This window comes from Camelus bactrianus, chromosome 2 (assembly GCF_048773025.1).
Source record: "Camelus bactrianus isolate YW-2024 breed Bactrian camel chromosome 2, ASM4877302v1, whole genome shotgun sequence".
Taxonomy (NCBI): Eukaryota; Metazoa; Chordata; class Mammalia; order Artiodactyla; family Camelidae; genus Camelus; species Camelus bactrianus.
Window position 1 is genome coordinate 125,634,746 of NC_133540.1, and position 26,591 is coordinate 125,661,336.

Consider the following 26,591-nt stretch of genomic DNA (forward strand, 5'->3'; position numbering starts at 1 on the left):
GTTATTTTTTAATTAACTTACAGGCACTGTCAATAGGAGAGTCCAGTGTTGATTATAAATGAGAATGAAGATAGGAGAACTGCTTCCTCCAGGATTTTAAAATTATCTTGTTGCTATTACATAATCAAGGTAATCTTGAGTACAGTTGATACAATATCTAATCTACTGTCAGTCCTACCCGGGGTGTTTTTCATGTCAGACATTATAATTTTTACCTCTAGAATTTTGATTTGGGTTTTCTAAAAATCTCTTCTATGGCTGTACCTAACCAGGTTCAGTCTTTTCTATGGCCTCTTAAACAAATGCTATACAGATGTAATAACTTTTAATGTTTTATATACTAATCCAACCAGCTGTGCTATTTCTGGACCCGTTTCAGTTGATTGACGTCTCTCCTAATTGTGGGTCACATTTTCTTGCTTCTTTGCATACCTGACAGGTTTTTGATTGGGTGACAAACAGGATTAGCTTTCCCCACTATTGTGGCAAAACTGTTATTCACAAATGCCTTGTGAATTATGAGGTTTTCCGCTTTGGCTATTGGGAACAGGCACCATTCCCACCTCCGTGTAAGTTCTGGGCACTATTGCCTCTGACCGTTTTGGGTGGTTCTCTCCCTGATCGGGAAGGCTTTCCTCACAGGCCTGCACTGGTCGCTACACAACTGGGTACTCAAGGGAGACCCTCTGTAACTCCCCGACAGCTCTCTGTGCACAGCGCTTTCCTCTTTGGTAATCTACCCAGAGAACCTTGATTGCCTGGGCTTCCCAGGACTCCCAGCTCTGTTCCTTCAACTCTTAGAGTCTCCTGGACCCTGCCTGGCTTCCTACTCCCTGAGCCATGGCTGGAAACTTAGGGCAGACTAGATGACCATCTAGGACAGGACTGCTGTGACCTGCAGCTTCCTGTCCCTGACTCTCTGTTGGACTCTGTTCCCTGGACCCCACGTTGGCCTATTTCTTGGTTTACTCCTCTTTTTGCTAAAATACATCTTCCAATACCTTCATAAGAATGCGTCTATGGGAGATAAAATTTCTTAATCCCTTCCCTTCTGAGAATGGCTTTAGTTTACATCTAGGGATGACTGGAAGATATCTTAATAGAGAATTACATGTTGAAAATAATTTTCTTTCAGAATTTTGAAGACATTGCTCTGTCCTCTTGTACACTACGTCACTATTCTATTTTCTAATGCCATTCTGAACTTAATTTATTTGTATTGACTTGTTTTTCATCTCAAAACCTTGATTCTTCTCATTCTCACTGGTCGTCAAAAATCTCTTAATAATGTGTCTTGTGTGGGTCTCTCCTCATTCACCGTGACGTGGATGTGGGGGTGGGGGGCCCTCAGTCTAAACAATAGTGTCTTTCTATTCTTTGATTTTAGCTCCAGTTTTTAAAAGACTATCTTAGCATTTCTACCAATCTTCCTATTTAATTTTTTATTGCAATTATTACATTTTTAAAATCAAAGAGCTATTTTTTTCTCATTGCTCCTTTATGTCATCCTATTCTTTTTTGTGAATTCAGTATCTTGCTTTATATCCCTAAAGATATCAACAATAGAATGTCTAAATGTTCTTTCATTGTCTCTGTTATTCTTCTGGAGTTCCTTTGCCTTTATCTCTGTCTTTCATGCTGGCATCTTTCTCAAATTTTTCAAGTACCCAGAGATGCTTCATATTTGAGAAGGAGGCCCTGGGACACAGTGGAAGCTCTGTGCTGGTGAGCCTCACCCAAGTAGATTAGAGGCAAACTGAGTTTTCCATTGGGGAGATACTACATGGTCACGGTGTAGATATCTGTTTTCTCTTGAGCAATTCCGTTTCTCCAAAGAATCTTGTGATGTGTGTGTGTTGGTGGAAGTGCGGGAAAACTGGAACATTCCTGTCTGCTGAAGTTCTGGAAGCAAGTCAGGGAGAAGGGACTGCAGGCAAGCTGCAGTGTCTCAACATTCAGTCTGTAGATTTTCATTAAATGACACTTATTTCAACCCAATGCCCCACTCCTCCACTCCACTCCACCCCTCTCTGACGGGCATCCTCACGGCCTGAGATTGAGCCTCCAGGCCCCTGGAGAAGAGGGGTGGGGATGTCTCCTAAGAACAAAAGGTGAAGGCCTAAGGTCTTACTGCTCAGTGTCAGACTTTCACTCAGTTCCTGTGTGTTCAGGCACGGTCCCCGCCTCTGGCCTTCAGCAGTTCGTGGTGCTTCCAAGTCCCTAGATTTTCCTGGGTTCGTGGAGTAAACGCAGGCTTTGCTCTGCACCCTCATCCCGCTCTGTGCGCAGCTGGGTGCTGCTTCCTCTTCCCCGTGTGTCATCTGCCCTCCACGCACTCTGGCAGCTTGCTGCTAGTTCTCATACACTGTTTCCTCCCCTCCCACATCTGCCTTTCTTCCTCTCGCTCTCTCTTTTTTTTTTTTTTTTTTTCATTTTTTTGCATCTTTTGTTATGTATGAGGAAAAATCACATTTTTAATTGAAATATAGTTGATTTACAATGTTATCTTAGTTTCAGAGGTCTGTAGCAAAGTGACTGAGTTATGTGTGTGTGTGTGTGTGTGCGTGTTCTTTTTCAGATTCTTTACCATTATAGTTTATTACAGTCTCTTTTTCTGTTTTATTCCTTTCTCTTCAGTTTAGTGCAGACCCAGAGGGAAGCTGAGGTCGAAGTAAGAATTCAATGCTATATATCCTAAACAAGTTACATGCATTCTCTCATTTAACTATTACAACAACCCTGTGAGATAAATAGTCATCATTCCCATTACACAGAGAAGCTGAGGCTCCAAAGTGCTGAGGCATTTGCCTTAGCTCACATGGCCACTAGGTGGCAGAGCCAAGATTGGCAACCAGTTCTGACTCCAAAAACCATAACCTTAGCCACATATGATGCTGTTCTGATTTGAAAAGTGGATGCATGGACATTCAAATGTATCAGTTCTATTAATCATCGGTATGTGAGTCCCCAGAACGTTTATCCATCTGTACCTGGATTCGCCAAAGCCTTGTGGTCTGTGTCATCTAATGCCAGGGTATCCAACCTTGGCCTCCAAAATTCTGCATTTCTGAAACACACAATCAAGTGGACTTTGCACTGCATTTCTTTCACTAAGCACTTAACCTTGGACAACACAATGTGCTGGGCCCTGCGTGAAAGGGGCTCCAGTGAAGCAAAGAGGGGCTGGCCTTTGGAGTGTTCACGTCCAGCCAGAGAGAGAGACCCTGGGAGTAAGACACCAAGGAGAAAAGAACAAATTGTGATAACGTGACCTTATAGAGAAGACCCCACTTTAGCTGGGATTTCAGGGCAGGCCTCACTGGAGAAGCGATGTTTGAGCTGATACCTACATAGTCCACTCATTCATTCTTCTAACCTATGTTGATTGAACATCTATCATAAAAAGGCCCATCCAGACTTACATGGGAACTTCCAAGTGCCTGGCACTGTCCTAAGTGATGAGCATTAACCTGTTTACTCCTCACAAACCTGTTATTTTTCCAATTTTACAGAGGAGGAAAGGGGACACAAAGATTTGAGTAACTTTCTCAGATTGACACAGCTGGTCAGTTTCAGTGCTAAGATTCTGCACAGGCTGCTGGGTGCCAGAGCTGGTGCTCCAGACCGCCATGCGAGGAGGTGGGGAGGAGATGGAGGTGAAGGTGCCCGCGGGCTCCCTGCCCTCATGGAGCTTATATTCTTGTGATGAGAATGCGATGAGGTCCGTTATCAGGCACACACGAGTGCCATGCTTTGTCAGATGTGCCATGGGCTTCCGGGGGTGAAGCTTAAACATGGAGAAGTTGCCCAGGGCACACAGTCGCCCAGCATTATTATCCCACAGGCAAAGCTGGACCAGAACCACCACAGCAGGTGTTGAAGAGAAAGGAACACACACCTCCTATGCCAGCTGCTTGCTAAACCTCTGAAAGGACGAAGGAAATGGGACCTCTAGATTTGCCTCTCTTTACCAGTCCAGCAAAGAGAAGGTGGAAGGGGAGAGAGAGCTGTTTCAGGAAGAGATAACCACATCTGGGCGTCTAGGGAGGTCAGGACATTGGAGGTCAAGTTTGGATACCCCAGGATTGTATGTAAGTGGACCTCAGGGCTTTGGGAACCCATGTGAGGTTCAGTGAGGAAGTCTTGGGGACCCCAATGGCCAATGAGGGATAGAGCTTGCACAGCCAGATGAGAACCCTGAGCAAACACTGGGGCTACTGGGTACTAGATGGGAGGGAGAAGAGAGGAGAGGGTTTGGAGTGGAAGGCATGAACCTCATGATGTAGGGCTGGTTATGCCAAGGAAAGAGGCTTGGTTCTCCTGCCACTGAGGATCCAGCTTCCGTTCTAAGAGCTCCTTCTGGCTGCTGTTAGGAAACTGGGTATGGAAAAGACATGAGGAGAAGCAGAGAGGCCAATTAGGATGTACAAATGTGTCGGAGGCTTGGACTAGTGGTCTGGGAGTGGAGAGCAAGAGAAGCATCAGACTAGAGGCATAGTTAGGAGGTAAAATTGACAGCACTTGCTGATGGACTGGACAAGGAGGTTGAGAGAAAAGGAGGGACGAGGGCTGATGCCTAGGTGTCTGTGTTGGATGGATGAGGAATGGTGGTACCACTCGCTGAGCGAGTAAAGACACTTTGAGTGACCGCGTGGTGGTGCGGGTAGATTGGGGCTTCAGCTTATACCGATTCACTGCCTAACTGGGATTGAGAAATACTAGCACAGAAGCACGGGCATCCACTTCCACAGATTGGCGCGGAGTGCCAGCTCAGCCTTCCACTTACTTTGTGCAGAGTGAGACCAAGGTCTCTGTGAACTCTGATAGGCTGGAAACCAGCGAAGTTTCAATGACTATAAACCTCAGTTTCCTCTGGGTCACAGAGCAATCACCCAACCGAAAGTACAGCCATTTTCCTCACATTTCTAATGTCATTTCAAGGATACCTTACATTTCAGTTCAGATCTGCCACTTTTATCCAGCTGGATTTCTTTTCAATTCAACCCAATTTTAACCCCAATGTTCAAGTGATTTTTTCCCCATTATGCCCATAAATGGAAGCAAATCATAGTATCTTGTTGAGATGCAGCTGTTTTTTTCTCCTCTCTCTTCTCATTTTAGATGAAAATCTTCTTTCTTCTTTTTTTATTAACAACACCGCCCCCTCCCTGAGCCCTGCTGAGTTCCTTACCATCAACTGTTTCTGTTCTCATCTCCTCTGCTCTTTCCTGTTTCTTCAGGGAGCCCCTGCTGAGATGTTTTCTTACATAATCAAATTATAGGTCAAATTCATCAAAGGGGTGGAACATTTCAGCTAATCCAGTAAGCAGCAAGTTCTTTGTTTAAGTGGGAGCATCGGTAAATAATGATGCTCTTTGATAATGAAGAATGAAGTAAGGAATAGAGCTTAAAAATATGCCAAAGCTCTCTGTAACACTGAAAAGCTTGCAAATGTATGTTGCCATCACTGCCAATATTATGACTAGGTTTGGGTGTTACATATAATATAAAATATTTTGTATGTTGTATAGTTAATTACTTAATTTCAATGAATATCTCAAGGTGCCTAACAGGAGATACAGCCTCCCCCTTTAAGCACAGGTGATGCAGAGATGATACAAGGCGGTCCCTCTGTGGCAACGGGTGAAGGCAAAAGACCAAAGGCTGCCCAAAAGAGATGAGCTCTGAGCTATGTCTCACATGTTGGGCGGGTTAGAAGGAAGGGAGGACGGAGCGTCCTCAGCAGAGGAAAAGCAGAGAGGCGTGGAATTGCACAGGCTTGTGGGCCAGACTCAAGTGGTACAGGAAAGTTGGAGGATCAAGTTCAGGAAGACAGGGCTGGGGAGAGATGAGGCCAGGACTGATTACAGGTCTTATGGGCCACATAAGGAGTCCAAACCTGATTCTGAGAGCCAGAGAGCAGCTTCAAAGGGTTTCAAGCCAGTGGTGGACACAGCTTGATCTGGGCATTAGGAATTGCACCATCAGCGTGGTGAAGGATGTGCTGGGTGCGGCAGGACCGGGAACCAAGCTGCTGTTCTCATCCAGGCTTTTGAGAAAGGATGAGGGTAGTGAAGCTAACTCGGTTTGTGTAAATCTTTTTCTTGCTGTTTCAATTGCATTTCTGATGGTTCACAGCAAAAGTTCTGTCACGGTGAAGCTGGTGTCAGTCACATTATCTCCTTCCCACCCGAGCATCTTCACCCATCTTGCTCCCTTGACTTAGAATCAGCCTTATCTGACCCATCTCTTGCCATTTCCTTCCAGGACACCTGAAACTGTGGCCTGAAATTCTTTTCTTATTGGGCAACAAATGTCACATCAGCTTCTTTGAAGGCTTTGAAAATTTCTTCCACCTGGAGTGACCCCTTTCTTGCGTCATTCCCTGGAGACCTGCCATTCATGGATCAAGATATACCTCCTCCTTTTACCAGCTCCTAGAAAGATACATTCTTACTTCTGGGTCCCTTGTACTTCCTTCTATGATACCACACTGTGCCTGGTAACAGAATAATTTCTCCTCCTTCTTCCCCATTACTTATGGAGTAAGTTCCTCATCCCATAGATATTTCATTCATATTTTTTACAAAAAAAAACCTATCTATCTACATACAATACAAACATATACATTTTATCCCTTTTATTACACAAATGGTAGCATACTATACACTCTGTTTTTTCATCTAACACATCTTAGCAATCTTCCTAGAAACATATGTGAAAGACCTCTTCATTGCATAGATGAATAAAAGTTTATTTAACAGTCCCATCCTGATGAACACTTAGCTTGTTTCTGATCTCCTGCAATTACAAACAATGATGCAAAGAGTAAACTTGTATGTACAGCAGTCCTCATGCATAGGAGTATAAATATTGGATAAATTCATACAAGTGCCAGGTCAAAGGATGCTTGCATTTGTAAGTTTCACAACTGCTTCCAAACCGCCCACTGTAGAGTTGTACAAATTTGCACTGCTGTCAGGTACATATAAAAATACCTCCTTTCCTGTGACTCCAATAATATCCAAATTTTGGGGTTTTGCCATTTTAGTAGGTAAATAATGACAATTCTGGCTGGTTTTACATTGCATTTCTGTTTCTATGAGTCAGTGGAAAAACTTTTCATATGTTTTCTATTTCCACTGTTATCTTTTTTTCTATCTGTCCACACCCTTTGCCCATTTTTCTTTAGATTGTGGGTGTGAAATAGTAGAAAATATATATATTGATCTCTGCCCCTGGTTCCTGGCACAGACCTTCTAAAACTTTTGCAATTTCCTAAGCGATAAGAGAACCAGGAGCATCTTTGTTTTAACATCTGGTTTTCAATTCTGCTTCCTGATAAACACTTAGCTTGCTTCTGATCTCCTGCAATTACAATGATGCAAAGAATAACCTTGTATATACAGCATTCCTCATGCATGGGCATATAAATATTGGATAAATTCTCGGAATTTATCACTAAATCCCTTGGAATTTCTTGGATGACTGGAATGTCTTTTGTTCTAATGAGGCAACTCTGGGTGGGCGCCTGGACGGCTCCTGAATACGAGCTGTCACCAGAAAGACCACTTCATGATAAGAAGTTTGTCATTTTCAGCCCCACCCCACCCCTGCCCCCTGGTCTCCAGAGACCTCAGAGAGGGCCTGGAAATGGAGTCAATCACTGATTATGCCTACGTGAAGAAGCCTCCATAAAAATCCCAGTAGTGTGGGGCACAGAGAGCTTCTGGGTTGGCAAACATGAGGAGGTGCTGGGAGAGTGATGTGCCTGAGAGGGCATGAATCTTCGTGCTTCTTCCCATGTACCTTGCCCTACACATCTCTTCCATCTGAGTGTTCATCTGTAGCCTTCCTTATATCCTTTTATAGTAAACTGGCAAACTGTTTTCCTGAGTCCTGTGAGCCACTCTAGTAAATTAATCAAACCCAAGGAGTTTTGATTTATAGTCAGAAGCACAGGTGACAACCTGGGCTGATGATTGGCATCTGGGCTGTGTTCTGGGACTGAGCCCTTAACCTGGGGCATCTGACGCTGTCTCTAGGTGGCGTCAGAATCGAGTTAAACTGTAGGACACCCAGCTGGTGTCACAGAAATGCTTGGTGTGGGAGACAAAAAATCCACACTTCTGGTGTGGGAAGTGTTGTGAGTGTGGTAGCAGGGTGAGAGTTAAGGGGACACACAGGAGAAGTGAAGGTGTTCTAAACAGTGCGTCTTTTTCCTACCATTTAATCAGCTGTTTGTCTGGGGCAAGAATTGCAACTGTTTCTCCCAAAGTGTCCTGTGCTTCTGAGGTTGTATAGCGTCTGCTTTTGCCCTTTTTTCTTTTCTGTAGGAAGGGCGCAAAGTTGGATAAGCCATTGCCAAAGCTGTAGAACTCTGGGTTATTGCTGTTTAGAGCCCGTGATCTTGCTAGAAAAAAAGACTGTAATTTCTACTAATAATACACGCCAAGTAGCAGAAGAAAAAGTTACCGTTTTTATGTTACAGGTTTCTTTTTCCTGGGAAAATAAAAATTTTCTTTAAGAAATGATTGGCTCTGAAATACGAACTTTGTAAGGTTTGCTTGCGATTTGCACATGCTTTTCTCTTTCACCAAAGAGAACTCATTTGGATTTAAAAAAAAAAAAGCACGAGATGCTAGTCTCTTATCTCGGAGCAGCGTGCCTGTGATTTCTGCTGTAATACTTGAGCCATGTGACCCTAGAAAGCTGCCACCAGGGGATTACATTTCAGGAGCCAATTTTTTGAGAGGTGAACAAACCCCTGTGGGAGCTGATTTGAAAAATGAAAAGTCAAAAGTGACAACTTTGTGACACCATTTAAGAACGATAGATGGTTTCGATAAACCCAACACTTACACTAAGCCCTGGCTTAGAATCGTATTTAATCATTGGAAAATCTCTCCAGGAAAGGCATTCCTGGGTGCTTTTAAGTTCAGAGAGGTTATGACAAGGGATTTTTTTGTCATCATAGCATGTCACGTGGCAAGTAAGTGTGCAAGAAATATTTGCTGATTGGCTATGTTCTTTGCTGTGCACAGTAGGTCTCTAAGAACACAGAACTTTCTCTGAGAGACCAAAGGAAATAGCTGCTCCTGGTCTTCAATATATTAATATAAGACTTGTACATGAGTGATCCTAGCATCTTTCTTGTCCCTCAAACCCTGATGGGGTGAACCGTGAATCACTGATCATTTGACACAAGGAATCACAGCAGTGACTCTTCCAATGACTTCTCCAACAGAGATGGTCACTGGGTCCTCTGTGTCCAGGGCTCCACTCCAGCTGGAAGGCAGCTGGATACGCTGCTCACACGTCACACAGCTTTGCTCCCATGTCAGATTCCAGGGATCCCACAGGCAGAAACCAGGAGACCTCGTGCCAGATTGACAAGAATACAAAAGCCATCACACTCTCTTCACATCTCTCATCTCTATAGTTGGAACAGAAAGATGTTAAAATCTATCATAGTGAGGTATGCACGGAAGGAGGTTAATTTTATGAATGTTCAAGTTATTCATTTATTTTTTTTTACTTTGATCTAATTTCAAAGATATAAAGGAACTGCTGGAAAGACTTCAGGCTATGGCTACAAATTTCTATATATACTCACTTTTCACATAAATTTAGGACAATAACAAGTAGAATTGGACTATTTCTCTGAATGTTAATTCCATTGAAATTGTTTGTCGATTATCTTGTCTAAGCTGCTTTCATATTCATGAATCATACAGAATATTTTCAAAGAAAAATATCCACAATAATTTAGAATCTTCTAAAGTATTTTCTTCTTCAAGCCCTTGGCTGCTAGGCTTGTCTCTCTTCTGGTTATACGTAATTTTAACGTAGCAACATTTTATCAGTGATACTAACAGCCTTCATGCAGTTGTGGTGATGGTGGTGCTGGTGGTGGTGGTGGTGGTGGTAAATACTTAGTGCTTTCTATCTGCCTGTGTCCAAATGGATTATTTCATTCTGTCTTCACACAAAGCCTTTTAGTAATGTCTACTGAATATAGTTGATGGCTGATTGGACAGGAAGAGAAACAAAGAGGTCAAATTAATGACACATATCAGTAAGTATTAGTACTGGAATGAGAATCAAGATTTTACTCAAGTCCAAGCTTGTAAATACCACCCTCTACTGAAATTAAAGCTAATGTTAAAAGACAAAAATTACAGCAATTTCAAACCTACATTGTCTCAGGACTAACTGAAAATATCAAAGCCATCCTCTGCCACAGCCCTCCATTTATTTGAACATATGTGTTGAGCACTTGTGTGTCAGATGCTCTTCAGGCTTAGGAGCTGGGAACAAGACGCACAAGACCCCAGCCCTCATGGGGAAACAGAAAAAAAAAAAAAAAAGTAACATTATATATACAAACAAGGTAATTCAGGGTACCGGATGACTTAGATCGAGTTCTCCCAGAAGTCCTCCCTGAAGAGGTAACTTTTGAGCTGGGAGATTTACCGCATGAAAATGTACCAGAAGTGGGAAGAGCTAGGGAAATAATCATACAGGAGTAGGCACCTACAAGGTTGAATCCCTGAACTGAAAGAGATTCAAGGGAAGAGACAAAATGAGTTTCAGATCTTATATTGAAAAAAAAAAATAGTCACTACCATTGAGCCATCTCAACCCTCCCATTATACAGATATGAAAATGGAGGCTCAGGAAAATTAAAATCATTTTCTAAAGGCCACCTAGCTTAGGTCATGGGAGTAAAGTGACCTTCCTGAGTGCCGGCCAGCCAGCTCTTCTTACACCAGGATGTCATGATGTCAGAATTCTCAGGCACCATAAAAGCAATCCTAAATCATACTAAAAAAAAAATCCTAAATCATACCAAAAAAAACATGAATATAAATACAAAACAGAAACAGACTCAGACATAGAACACAAACTTGTGGTTGCCAGAGGGAAAGGAGGTGGGAAGGGACAGACTGGGAGTTCGTAATTTGTAGATACTGACAGGCATATGTAGAATAGATAAACAAGATTATACTGTATAGCACAGGGAAATATATACAGGATCTGGTGGTAGCTCACAGCGAAAAAGAATGCAACAATGAATATATGTATGTTCATGTATAACTGAAAAATTGTGCTCTACACTGGAAATTGACACAACATTGTAAACTTACTATAACTCAATTAAAAAAAAAAATTTTGTCATTCAAAAATCCCAAAGACTGATGGAAAAGAGAATGACAGCTAGGAAGGCTGCAAATTTAGGTTACCTCAATCTTGTCAAAATCAAGAATTTCAAGGGAGGTCTTAGGAATAAAATCATCCTATAAAAATGTGTTTCATTATATGAATATATGATATTATATGAATATATAAACATGAATATATAAATATTATATACTTATAAATTATGTATAAATATGTAATTTAATATATAAATATATATAATATACAAACTTATCTAAATATTAAACATACAAATGTAAATATATAAATTTATATAAACATATAAATATCTAAATATTAAACATATAAATAAATGTAAATGTATAAATATAATACAGTTACATTTTATATAAAATGTAAATATCTAAATGTAAGATAATATTTAAATATATAAATAAATATAAATATATAAACTATATAAATAAATGTATAACATATAATATAAAATATATTGTCAACTGAATACGCAGAACTTAAAAGTTGGAAACTATGTTTTACTTGGTGGCCTTACTGAGAACCGTAACACAGGAAGGCAGCCTCTCAGATCACCCTGAGGGACTGTTCCAAAGAGGTAAGGGAGGAGCCAGGGTAAACAGGAGTTTTTGCTGGGAAAAAACATGTCGTCAAACATTGGAAGATGACTGCTGATCCCCGAAAACAGGCATCTCAAGTTAGTGACTTCAGTGCTTTTCTGTGCAAGGGAGGATGCAAGAATCTGTGCCGACTGAAACGACTCCTTTGATCTGCATCTTAACTATCTGGGACAATTATCCTGTTCTTCTCCATCCTGAGTCCCCTCAGGATGTATGGCTGGGCAGCTGCAGCGGCTGATGGCTTTATGGCTGCAACATCCTTTGTTTATTGAAATGGCAGGCGATGTTTTATGTCCACAATATTATATGTAAATATATATAAATAACATACAATGATATAAATCAATTTATTCATTATATATATGTGTGTGTGTGTGTGTGTGAAAGATTGCTGTTGTGCCCAGCAAGGTCTGGATAGGTCTGCTGATCTGGTCCATTAACCAAAAGTACACAGTCTTCCTGATCAGTGACCGTGAGCCAACCGAGAGATCGGCACGTGCTTGCCATTCCCATTGGGGCAGGTTTCCGTCCACCCACACTCAGGCCTCAGATACTGTCTTCTCCAGCTCTCTGATCTCCCTCTCTCTCCCCTTCTTTAAGAAACTCATTCCTCAGAGTCCTAGCTTCACGCTGCCTGAGTCCAGTATGGTCAAGGCGAAGACCACCATCCAGAGAGGGCCAGGCTGACTCCTACTAGGGTCTTCCTGAGCCTTCTGAGAAAGCATCTTCAAGACAGATGAGTCTTCTGGGTGCTAATACTGTGCCCTCTGATTGAATCCTTTGGATGCATTCTTCTGCTAAAAGACACTCTCTCCATCCCACCGAGGTTAAGAATTGGGAAGGAGGAAGGAAGGGAGAGGACCAAGAACCCCAGACTGCCCCATGTGCATGGCTCACTCTCTAGAACGGCAGAGAGAAGCTTTTCCCGAAGGCCCCAGTGCTGCAATCCTGTCATCACTGCAGCTTCCATTTCCTTTCAGAATTTTCTCCCTGCTGGTATCTCTGATGGAGGCCCGATCCTGCTTAGGATTCAGCCACCATGAATCTAACAGTTCATCACCTGGGCCCTAAGAGGAGGGGAGGGTTGAAGACATTCCTATCGGGGTCCAAGAGAGTTAATCTTACGCAGCTCTCAGAAATCGGTATGGCCTTTGTGTGGGACCAGCCTCTTTCTCCAGGCCACTTTGACAGAAAAGGGCTACGGGTGGCCGTCAAAAAAGCAAATTGTTGAGACTCTGTCTTTTAAACCACATCCTGCAGTTTGAAAATAAAGCTTCTTATTTTTAGAATGCCAGCAGAATTGTTCCGGCTCTGCCCCCGCAGTTTCAATAGTGGCCTTGGGCTGTAAAAACCCTAACCTTGAAAAGAAAACGTTTACATTGTAAATGCACTGGCAGGATGAAGACCGTTCTCTCGTGGAATATCCAACGGAGGCTAAAAGTTCAGAAGGGGCTTTTTCCTTTCTTCTGAAAGGCCTAATCCGCGGGGCTTTCATAGCGACAAAATCAAACTCTTAGCGGTAACTGTGCACTGATTCTAGCTGTGAACTTGCATAAAATCTGAAATTTCACACAACCAATTCTGTTCTGGGGATTTCACCACTGATCATCAGAAAACGAGGCTTCCAGAGGGGTTTGGAGGAAATCAGACCATGCAGACCCTTTGGCGAACAAACCTGCTAATGAAACACCTTTGAAGTCAACTTCTTCCCAAACACCCACAATCCCTGCTTCGCCAGGCTGGTCCCTGAGCACTGCAGGGGCACACTGGTTCTGAGGTGCGGGCTTTGAGAAACCACACTGGGTTTACTTCAGGTATGTTAAGTCAGCCTCTCAGGGACCTGATAGGCTACTATTGTTCCAGAGTTAGGCTGGAAAAGGAAAGACTCAGACTGGCTCGAAGGCCTGATCCCAGGTGCTTTGATGGAGTGTCAGATAGGGAGGATTAGGTCCATTTTGACCAGAGGGCAAAACAATAGTGGATGAAGGAAACAGGAAAAAGCTTTCAATTCATATAGGAGGGTCCTCTCTAATCATTTGGATGGTCTAACGCTGGAATGAGCCAGATCCAAGGCCACGATCAGCGTGTCACTAAAGATACCCAAGGAGATTAATCACTGGGGACACAGTGGGGATGCCATCCCTGACGAGCCCTGACACTGGCCCAGGCTGGTCTCACAGGAGCAGTGAGGAATGGGGAATGGAAATAGGGTTACGTACGTTGATCAGGACAGGAACTTTCACCTTTCTGGGGCCTCTCTGACCCTAGGAAGGCCTCCCCATGTTCCAGGACGATTCTCTTAACACATTTAAATGACCTAAAAGTGCAGGTACTCTTAAACTACCCCTACTTTATAGACGATGAAACTGGGGCACAGAGCTTAATCGGCCCAAAGTCACAAAACAAGCAAGTGACAGAGGAGGGAATCCGACTGGCATTCCTGAGTCCACTCTGCTACCTCTAAACCCCTCTGCCTCAGAATAACCCGAGCAGGCTCACTGACGCCCGGTCGTGTGGCCACCGCCGTCTGCTGGGCTGCTCTCCTGACCGGGCTCCTCCAGGGGGTGGGTCACGACTCTCCTCATGTCAGTCTTGTCACTGCAATAGCCCTGCGGCTCCCTACTCAGACTACGAAAACCCCCAGGGTAACGCTTTGGGGTTGATAATAGGCCTTTCAGTCATTTTATTTCTTTCATACACGTCCCACATACACACACAGCATCCACTGCCAGGGCACTCAAAGCCCAGGGAATGAGCGATTTGGCCTCAGTGTAAATGGGCATCATCACAGTTGAACTGCATGGGTATTATCAAATCAGAAAGAAACGAGGACAAGGCACGCATATTGCTTTTGTATCTTAATGTTGTGGGATTTGGCGGGCCGGTGCGTGGGTGGTAAAAGAGTTTACCGAAGATAAAGGATGAAAATAGAAAGGAGTTTATTAGATATGCGGCCTCTGACATCAGTGGGCCTCACGAGGGACGAGAGGTGCCTGTGTGAGCCCGAGGGTCGGTTACTGAGGTCTTTATTTATAAGGGAGGGCAACCTTTTACTCCTTGTGCTTATGTGACACTGGGCACAGAAGGCGGTCGTGAAGGGGTAGGTAGGGGTAGGGATTTTGGTAAGGGGGTTGTGCACTGGTAGGCGGTCGTGACTGGTCCTGTGGTCAGGCTTCCAGGCACCATATAGACGATCATTATCCAGCTAAGGCAGGTATGTATCAGGAAAGGAATGTCCTTGGTTATCATCAAAGGGCAGCAGCCGGGCTTCTGAGGGGACTTGGAGCAGGCGCCTGCCAGATGTCTGTGGACCCCACACTTAATTTTTTGCTCTATAACTAATTCTTGGCTGAGTATTGAAAACAAAGGGAAGAATAATATACTAGCTAACACTTATATAGTGCCACATGCCAGGCACCAGCCTAAGCTTCTTTCTTATATTAACTAATTTAATCCTCCCTAAAGCCCCATGAGGTGAGGTAGGATTATCTGTATTTTAAAGATGAGGAAACTAAGGCACAAAGAACTTAAGACCCTTTCAGTTTTAGTACCTGAACCAGGAACCCAACTAGTATTGCCAGTGAGAGAGGATGATGGCCCAAATCAAAGCAATTTTCAAAGAGAAGCAGAAAGCAAGACTAATTCAAGGTCAATTAACAGCATTGGAAGTGGGCAGCAAAGGAAAGGACCCAATCAAAGTGGCTCCCAGACTTCTGTTAGCAATGTTCTTGTCGTAAACCATGACAAGTCCACCTCTGTATCTTTGTTCAGGCTGTTCCCTTTCTTTGAAATTCACTTCCATGCTCCTCCATGACTTCCCAACCTACTAGATCTGATCTTAGCCCATCTCCACTCTACCTCTGCATTCCCATGTGCCTGTTACTTGAATACAGTTTTTTGCCCTCACCTCTATTTCTCCCCATTTTGAGCTTCTTGGGGATAAAGAGACACCTTCGTAAAAAGAAGTCCCCACTGTAGCCATTTGAGTGTCAATTTCATGACTCTGGCTAAATAGTCACATGTCTATACTAACCTGAGATACCCAGATAGCTATAAACATTTCTATATATAACCATCTATATCAATATTAAGCTAAACATGAGTTCATACTGATGTCTCCAATTCTAATTTATTACCATAGGAACCATCTTAGCCTTTCCAGCTAGTCGGCCCCTAACCTGCCACTCCCACAGCGAGAAGCCTGGCCCCCACCATCCACCATCCACCTACCTCATTCTTCACTTCCGATATACATGTTAGCAGCATCAGAATTGTTCGCACTTACCCCTGTGGGAGACAATGTTATCAACCAGCGTACAGTACTTATGTACAATTTCTTTTAGATAATTCATCTATTCACCTATTTTAGGAAATACCAGTTAACTTTCAGTTTTTAGCAATTATGAACAATGCTGCTATAAACATTCATATACAAGTTTTTGTGTGGACATCAATTTCCAAGTCAGCTGGGTAAACACCTCAGAACGTGACCACTGATCGTATAGTGAGATATTTCATCCTCGTAAGAAGTGTCCACTGTCTTCCCAAGTGGCTGCACCATTTTGCATTCCAACCATCCATGAAGAGAATTTCTGCTCAGATGCTAACCAGCAATTGGCATTGACAGTTTTTTGGATTTTAGTCCTTCCAGTAGGTGTGTAACTGTACCTCACTGTAGTTTCAATCTGCATTTCTCTTTATGACAAATTGTATTAGTTTTCTATTGCTACTATCTCAAATTACCACAAACTTAGGGAATTTAAATAACACATATTTGTTATATTTCTGTAGTATTGGTTCGAAGTTCAACACAGGTCTTACTGGGCTAGAATCAAGGTGTCAGCAGCTCTAGGGAATAATCTGTTCCCTAAACTTTCAGCATCTGGAGAATACTCAATATTCCTTGGCTCATGGCCCCCCTTTTTCCACTATCAAATCCAACAAAAAGCATCACTGTGAGCCTTCTTCTGTCAGCACATCTATTTTGGGTGCAGCAGGAAACTTTCTAAGCTTTAAGGATTTATAAGATTGGATCCTCCAGAATAAGTCAGGATAATCTACCATCCCAAGGTCCTTAACCTTAATCATATCTGTAAGCCCTTTTGCCATGAATGGTAACGTACAGGTTCTGGAGATTAGAACGCAGATGTATCTGGAGAGTCATCTTTCTGCCCACCACACAATGATGCTGAACGTATCTTCGGATGCTTATTTTCCATTCTGCCTATCTTCTTTGGTAAGGTGTCTCAGATATACTGACAATATTTCAATTGAGTTGTTTATTTTTTAATTGTTGAGCTTAAGAGTTCTTTATGCATTTTGGATACAAGTTCTTTATCAGTTATGTTTTGCAAATATTTCCTCCTAGTATATGGATTACCTTTTCATTCTTTTAAAAGTGTTTTTTTCAATGAAAAATTTATTGATTTTAATAAAGACCATCTTTGCCACTTTTTCTTTTATTAATCATGCTTTTGACGTTATCTCTAAAAACTTATTGCCAAATCAAAGTCACAAGGACTTTTCCTATATCTCCCTCTATAGCTTTATAGTTTTGCATTTTACACTGAAGTTAATGATATATCTTGAATTAAGTTTTGGTAATATGTAAGATCTATGTCTAGGTTTATGTTTTTGCATATGAACGTCTAATTGTTCCATTAGCATTTATCAAACAAAACTGTCCTCTGTTTAATTGTCTTTGCTCCTTTGTCAAAAATTAGTTGACTATGTTTTGTGGATTTATTTCTGGGTTCTCTATTCTGTTTCATTGATTAATGTGCCCATTCTTTTGTCAATACCACGCAGTCTGATTATATCAGTTTTAATGTAAGTCTTGAATTTGGTATTGTGTGTCCTCCAAATTTGTTCTTCAGTATTGTGTTGGCTATTTTAGGTCTTTTGCTTGTCCATGTAAATTCTAAGTTTTATAGAGTTAGGTTGTTGATATCTATAAAATAGCTTGCTGGTATTTTGAGTGGGATTGCATTGAATCTGTAGATCAACTTGGGAATAACTGACATCTAATCAATATTGTGTCTTTCAAACTAGGAACATAGAATATCTTTCCATTTATTCAGATCTTCTATTTCTCTTATCGGTATTTTGTAGTTTTCCATATACATATCCTGCATATATTTTGTTAGATTTATATCTAAAGATTATATTCTTATGCAGTTGCAAATAGTATTTTCTTCTCAAATTTTAATTGTTCATCGTTAGTATATAGGAAAGCCATTGACTGTTGTATGTTGACCTTGCATCCCGTGACCTTGCTGTACTTGTTTATTAGTTCAAGAGTTGTTGGGGATTTTTGTAGCTTCTTTAGGGTACATAGCCAATCATGCCATGTCTATCCTTTAATTGATGTATGGAGACCATTCACATTTAAAGTGATTATTGGTGTGATTGGATGAGTATCTCTCATGTTTGTTACTGCTTTCTATTTATTGCATTTGTTCTTGGTTTCTTTTCTCTCTTTTTCTTGCCTTATTTAGTTTTAATTGAGCACTTCATGTGATTACATTTTTAATTAATAAACTTTAATTTTTAGAATAGTTTTGGTTTCACAGAAAGATTGGCCAAAAATTACAGAGTTCTCATATACTTTCTTCCATCCCTCAGCATCTTGCGTTACTGTGGTATATTTGTTACACTGATTAGCCAGTATTGATACATTATTATTGACTATAGTCCATAGTTTACCTTACAGCTAACTTTTTGTGTTGTACCTTCTGAGTTTTAACATACATACCATGACTTGCATCCAACATCGTGGTATCACACGGAATAGTTTCACTGCCTTAAAAATTACTTGTGTACCACTTCTTCATCCTTCCCTCTTCCTCCAACAAACCCCTGGCAACCACTGGTCTTTTTTGCTGTTTCCATAGTTTTTGCTTCTTTTCAGAATGTCATATATTGGAATCACATAATACATAGCTTTTCAGATTAGTCTCTTTCACTTAGCAACATGTATTTAAGGTTCCCCCATATCTTTTTGTAGCTTGATAGCTGATATTTAAAAATCACTCTATATTGACATAGAATACAGACTTGTGGTTGCCAGGGTGGAGGCAGGTGGGAAGGGATAAACTGGGAGTTCGAGATTTGCAGATACCGACTGGTACGTATAACATGGATAAACAAGTTTATACTATATAGCACAGGGAAATATATTCAATATCTTATAGCTTACAGTGAAAAAGAATATGAAAATGAATATATGTATATTCATGTATGACTGAAGAATTGTGCTTTATATCAGAAATTGACACAACATTGTAAACTGACTACACCCCAATAAAAAAATCACTGTATAATATTTCATTGTGTGGATATACCATAGGTAACTTATCCATTCACCTACTGAAGTACATCTTAATTGCTTTCAAGTCTTGGTAATTATGAATATAGTCACTAGAAAACTCATGTACAAGTTTTTGTGTGAATATAACCTTTCAACTCATTTAAGTAAACACCAAGGAGTACATTTGCTGAGTCATATGGTAAGAATGTGTTTAGTTTTTTAAAGAAACTAGCAAACTGTTCCAAAGTAGCTGTGCCCTTCCCCACCAGCAACAAATAAGAGCTCCTGTTTCGCCTCTGACATCATTCTACAAGCATTTGGTGTTGCCAGTGTTTTGCATTTTTAACTACTCTACTAGGCATGCAGTGATATCTCATTGTCATTTTACTTTGTAATTCCCTAATGGTATATGATGTTGAGCATCTTTTCATATGCTTATTTGTATATCTTCTTTCAGGAATTTTGCTGTCGTTTTAATTGAATTGTTTGCTTTCTTATTGTTGGTTATTGAGTTTTTAAAGTTCTCTGTAAAGTTTGATTTCCAATTCCTTGTTAGATATATGTTTTGCAAAGATTTTTCACCTAGTCTATGACTTACCCTTTCATTCTCTTAAGAGTGTCTTTAACAGAGAAAGTTTTAAATTTTATTTATTTATTTATTTATTTTTGGAAGTTTTAAATTTTAATCTAGTCCAAGTTATCAGTTTTTTTCATGAATTTGCTTTTGGTATTATATCTGAAAAGTCATCGCCAAATCTAAGTTCACCTAGATTTCCTCCTATATTGTCTTCTAGGAGTTTTATAGTTTTGCATTTGGCATTTAGGTCTATGATCCATTTTGAGTATGATTCCATTTTGTCTGTTCTCTCAGTGATTGCCAGAGTTTGTGATACACATTTACAATTAATCTAAGTCCACTTTCACACAGCACTATACCACCTCATGGATAGTGTAAGTGCCTCTTAGTGAAATATTAACAATTTCTCCTTCCCATCACTTATGACATTGTTATCATTTATTTCCCTTATCCATATGCTACCATTGCCCCAATACATTGTTCCTATTACTGCATTAAGCAGACAGTTATCTTCTAGATTGATTAAGAAGAAGAAAAATTAAAGATTTTGTTTTATCTTTATTTGTTCCTTCTCTGTCACTCTTCCTTTCGTTATATAGATCCAAGTTTCTGATCTTTATAATTTCCCTCCTTCCTGAAGAACATCTTTTAACATTTCTTGCAAGTCTGCTGATGTGAATGCCTCGGTTTTTGTTTGAGAAAGTTTTTATTTTTCTATCACTTTTGGAAGATAACTTTGCTGTATATAAAATTCTCAGATGGTGGGTATTTCTTTCAACACTTTAAATATTTCTCTCCACTTCCTTCTTTCTTGCACAGTTTCTGATAAGAAGTCTGATGCAATCTTATCCTTATTCCTCCCCTAAGTAAGCTGTTTATTCTGACTTCTTTCAATATTTTCTTTGTGTAGTTTTCTGTGATTTGAATATGACATGCCTAGGTGTTGATTTTGGATATTTATCTTGCTTGGTGTTTTCTGAGCTTCCTGGATCTATAGTTTGATGTCTGTCATTAATTTTGAAAAATTCTTGTCTGCTATGTCTTCAAATATTTCTCCTGCTCTGTTCTCTTTCTTCTCTTTCTAGTCTTTCCATTACACAGATGTCATGCTCTTGAGATTGTTCCACTGTTCTTTGATATATTTTGGTTTTTCATTCTTTTCTCTTTTTGCATTTCAGTTTTGGGAGTTTTTATTGACCTGCCTTCAAGTTCATTGATTCTTTCCTGGGCCACATCTAGTCTACTAATGAGCCCATCAAAGGCACTCTTCTTTGTTACTGTGGGGTTTTTATCTAGCATCTCCTTTGGACTTTTTTCTTAGAAATCCCATGTCTTTGCTTAAATTACCCATCTGTTCTTCAGTGTTATCTACTTTTTCCTTTAATATATTACTAATAATTATTTTCAAGTTCCTCTTGGTTAATTCCAGTATCTGATGTGAATCTGGTTCTGATGGGTTTCTCAAGGCTTCAGAGTGTGTTTTCTTGTTTTTGGCATGACTTTTACCTTATTTGAAGGTGGAACACATTATATCAGGTAGTAAGGACTAAGGTAAATAGGCATTACTGTAATGATATATGTTAATCTGGCCAACATTGGGGCTGTATTTAATGTCTCTTGTAGCTGGAGATGCCTGAGGCTTCAAACTCCTCTAGCGTTATTCATTTTGTCTCCTCTTTGACTTTGGGCTTCCCTATGTACCCTTCTCCAGAGAAAATTTGCCATTTTATTAACCTGTAATCCATTGTTATATTGGAGCCCTGTTGGGATGGTGATAAGATGTCAGAGAGAGAGAAAGAGCATTATATCTTCCAATTAAACCTCAGCCTTTTAGTGAGCCTAGGTCTTGGGACTGTGACTTTCCCATCATTTCTTCAGTGAAATAACCGTTTCCCCCCTGCTCCCTACTCTCATCCCTGACTACAGCATTCCCAGTCTATTATCTCTAAGTCCTGTTTCCTGATGAGAATGAATTTTTCCCTGTAGCTGGGACGAAAGGCTGGAGTGGGAGGAATTCCCCTGTTCCATCTGGAACAAGCCTCCTTCAGCAAAGTCCTATCCTAGGAGAATAGGACTTTGTCATGAAGATAGCTCTGGGCTTATTTCACAGTGGCTGCCAGACCTACAGGAGGGGTTTCTCAGATGCCCACCATGAGAACCTGATGGGATTCCTGGAGGGAAAGTTCATGGAAGTTTGGGGGGGAGGTGCCTGAGACAGATGGGCCCCAGTTGTTTTTCACCTTTACACTAGTTCATGTGCCATATCTGGCAGTTTGTTGAAATTACCATTTGAATGTTCCCACTAGTTCATGGCTCTATGAGCTTCTCTCAAGGTAAGCAAATCTCCATCTCTGTTCACTTGGAGGTGGCAATTTGCTCTGCATTCACACTTCTTTGCTTTCACACTTCTTTGAGTCCAACCTTCTCTGAGTGTCCATTCTTACTTCTCTGATGGATCTGGGAAAGGTCACTGACTTTCAGTTTATCCAGCTTTTTCATATAAGGATGGGAGTGATGACTTCTAAGCTCTTTACAGGTTTGAGCCTGAAACTTCAAGTCCCTACTTAATATATTTTATTTTCAAAATGTGTTTCTTTATTTTAATGCATTCTACTGAACATTTCTTGTGATCCACAGAAATCTTCCTGGGCCTGCATTTCGCTATCGCTACTGCTGTGAAAGCTCCAAGCAGCAGATTTTGACTAGCTCTGCCAAGGGATTGATCACAGAGCACCTGGCCAACATCTGCCTGACATACTTCTTGTTTCCTAGCCTTGAGCTTTTCTGACACAGTCCTTGACTCCTTTGGGGAACCCATACAACACTTCCCTGCAATATGCAACTTTAGAAGTAAAAGAGAATAAGACCTGGAGACCATCTTTGACTAATAGGGGAAGAAAGCTGATGGATAAATGTTTTTCCCTTTTACATCCCAGGGAGAGAAGAATTTCAAAAAGCTCTCAGAAGATCCTGGTGAGGCAAAACACTGATCCCCTGTAGCAGTGGCCAGTTCAACAATTCATCCTTGTATTTGTCTCCCTATCTTCTCCCCAGTTTCTGCTCCCTAGAATTACTTTCCGGATGAATAACCTACAGGCAAGTCTGTCTCAAGCTCTGCTTTTAAGAAACCCAAACTAAGGCATAAATTTATTTTAAAAGAAATTCCGTATCACATCTGTAAATGGAGGAAAACAACTACTTGCCATTAAACAGATGAAAGTGTCCTTTTGTAACTTTCCATGACTTCACCTGTCAAACACATGCTCCTCTTCATCTCCATTCTTCTGCATTTCATTACCACATTGTCAGTTTTATAAAAATTCCCCACTCTCACCCACCTCCCTCTACATTTTAAGAAATTAAGAAGCAAAGAGAAGAAAGGGAAAAAAAACAATGCCATTGCTTGCGATCTTGTGGTGAAAAGGGGATGTTACCAAGAGCTAAGAAAGCACTACTCAAAGAGTGATTTGTGACTGGCTGTTGGTCTGCAAATTGCTTTTTCTGTCTACACCTAACAGATTGTTCCTGAAGGCAACTCAACTACACCACTACATGTAGTATTTTGTTTAAGTGACTTTTTTCTAATTAATTTTTTTGTTAATCTACAAATGACTTTTCCTTTTTTAGTAACACAATTCCCTCAATAAAGGAAGCAATTGATTTATATTCTTGTGTTGGCCCCTTATCTCATGGTGGACTGGCTTTTTGAGTAATACTGAATTAGAGAAGTATAAAAGTATTACGTGAACATTTCTTAGTCTGTACTGTGTTCTAAGTAATGTACTATGGGCTTTGTAAATACTAACTCATTTAATTCTCAAAAAAAACGTATGTATGGGGTAGGCAATATCAATATTCTCATTTTACAAATGAGGAAACTGAGACACAGTGAAATTTGATAATATGTCCAACATTACACAGCTGATAAGTAGCAGAAGACTCCAGTGGCCTCCAGAGTGGCCCCCAATCACCCTGGCCTCTCATATCCACACCTTTGTGTAGTCAGCTTTCTTATTGTATCAACATTAATATGAATGACCAAAGAATACAGCAGAAGTGGTAGTGAATGACTTTCGGTGTAACAGACTCGATATTTGTGTTTCCCCAAAATTCATTGTTGAAATTCTCTCCCCTACTGTGGTGGCATTAGGAGATGGGGCCTTGGGGCGTCTCCGTGAAGGTGGAATAAGATTAGTGAATGAGATTAGTGAATGAGATTAGTGCTCTCAAAAAAGACAGTCCAGAGACGTCTCTTGCCCTCTTTCCGTGATAGGGAGATACAATTAGAAGATGGCCAACTGCAACTTGGAAGAGGGTCCTTACCAGTCACTACCCACGCTGGCACTTTGATCTTGGACTTTCAGATGCCAGGACTATGAAAATACATTTCTGTTGTTTAAAAACTCACCCAGTTTATGCTATTTTGTTATAGCAGCGCAAACTCATCAAAATACAAGGTGAGATCATAAAAGATACAGTAGCTTCTGCCTGACTCCCCTGAATCACTTGCTGTGGGAGAACCAGCTTCCATGGCAAGCAGCTGTATGGAGAATCTCACATGGCAATGGTCTGACGCCTCTTGCCAATGGCCAGCACCAACTTGCCAGCCATGGCCCTCGGTCTGTGGAGTGTGCATCTCTCTGAATAAATCTGCCTTTACTCTATTGTGGCTCACTCTTGAATTCTTTCCTGGATGAAGCCGAGGACCCTGACTTGGTGGTGCATATTCCAGGGACTTGCCTGGGACCTGAGACACGGCCACCCTGTCACACCGCATTTTCCTGTACCACTGGGAACTTGGCTAAAGCAATCGGTAATCACCAGACCTGGTTTTAAGCCCATTCTGATCAATAAATAACTATTTTGCATCAGCACCTATGCTGCTGAAAGTTGTCTAGTCAGGGAAGTGTGTCACACTGTTGTGAAAGGCACTGGCAGCTAAAGATCAACCCATGTGTAAACACTCCCATTTCTGAAAAATTCATCAGTCTCTGAATTCTATTCTATATGTAATATATATATCTCCAGGTCTCAGCTTTGCTTAGAGTGATTGGATTTTACAAGTTATTTGTCTCTGCAGTGATGATGGCTTCTTTTTTGGATATGCCCAAAGTGAGAAACATGATTGAGCTGGGATTTGAACCCACCAACTTGCCAGCTGTGTGAGTGAGCAATCTTGGAAGAGGACCCTTCAACCCCAGTCAAGCCTTCAGAGGACGACAGCCTTGGCCGACTTCTCAACTGTAATCTCATGAGATGCACCTTTGCAAGTTAGAACCACCTAGCTTCGCCACCCCAAAGTCCTGACCCACATGACCTAAGACAAACTAAACTCATTGGTGTCTTAAGTCTCTAGGTTTTGGACTCATTTGTTACACAGCAATAGATAACTAATACAATCATAGAACAGTCTGGCTCCAGAGTCTGTTTTCTTCATTGCAATGTAAAAGAGTTGAAGATAAAAAAGGAAAGGACTTCCTCCTTAGGTTAGGGCATGTAATGTTATTCAATGCCAAGTTCATGCCATTAGCTCGGCTAACACCAGAGCTGTGTGTCCCTAACTTGAGAAGTACTTACTCCACTCTCATGTTCTCTTGTCTACCCTTGTATTTTTCAAGTTCGGGCTCCTGTGGGAGTGTCATTTTGTATGCTAATACATCATAACAAGCGTATAATGAGCTCAAGGTCTGCTGAGAATTGAATCTCCTGCCATCTTGGGTCTATTGGGAGTTGAATCTTCTGCCACCTTGGTGCTAATTGCTGGGTCATTCCTTTAATGTCTGTGCCCTGCCGCCTTCCCTCCTGTCTCGCTCGGAAAACAGGAACTTTCTGTTCTCCCTTAGCCATTTCACATCAGTGTTCTCATCTACACAAGGAGAAGAATTCAAATATTGTAACAACAGTTACCATTTATAATTAAGTACCTGCTATGGGCTATCTGCCATACATTCTCTGCACAACGACTCGACCCAACCATCACAGCACAACAGCTTCTAGACATGCTTCTAGATGTGCTGTTCCCTCCATCTGTGTTACACCGTCCCTTCTCCTAAAGTGCTTTTCTCCAGCTCATCACTTAGGTCTCAGGTAAAGCATGACGATATTGGAGGATGGTTCCGTCCACGCCTTCAGAGGCTATTACAGACCCGCCTGCTGTGTCCTTCCCAAATGTATGTCCTCTTTCCTAACCCTTATCTCCCGTCATTGTAACTGCATGTTTCTGTGTCTTTCTGCCCTGACACACCGAGAGCTCTGTGAAGGTGGGGTTTAGGGTTGCCTTGTGTACCATTTGATTCTCAGCCCGGTTCCTGACACACAGTAGGTACTTGATAAGTCGACGGGGAGGGAACTATTGATATTACAGAGAGCATCTGAGACACTCTTTGGCCACTTCACGCTTGTGTCTACCTATTTTACAATTTTTGTTACAGTTACCTTGTCCCCAAGAAATGGATTCTACACTTGGGTATTTTGTTAAACTCTCAGGCAATTTTGCCTCTACTTTATACTGTGAGACTTTCCAAATGAGGAAATGCCTGTGAAATTCATGTTTAAGGCACTTTCATTCCCTTGCCACTATTTCCCTGCCATGGTGACCTTTAAATTTAGCCTGAGTGTAAGTGGGGTTGTCAGAACATCAGGTTACATTATGCAATGCGCCTATCTGTGCCTTTTAAAGACGAGGCAAGTTCCAACAGGGACTGCGCAACGGGAAAGGTACCCTGATGATATTCTCAGAGCCACAGCAGCCAGGATTGAACCCGGAAGTGGGTCAGCAGTCCAGAAGCCACATGCTTCTTGGAAATCAGTTTCTGAGGTCCTCGCATATCCTTCCAGAAAATGTCACCCTTGGGTCTTGCGTGGCCTTGCGTCTTCAGGCAGATTGGAGCAAGTCTTGTGTTTCAGGGAG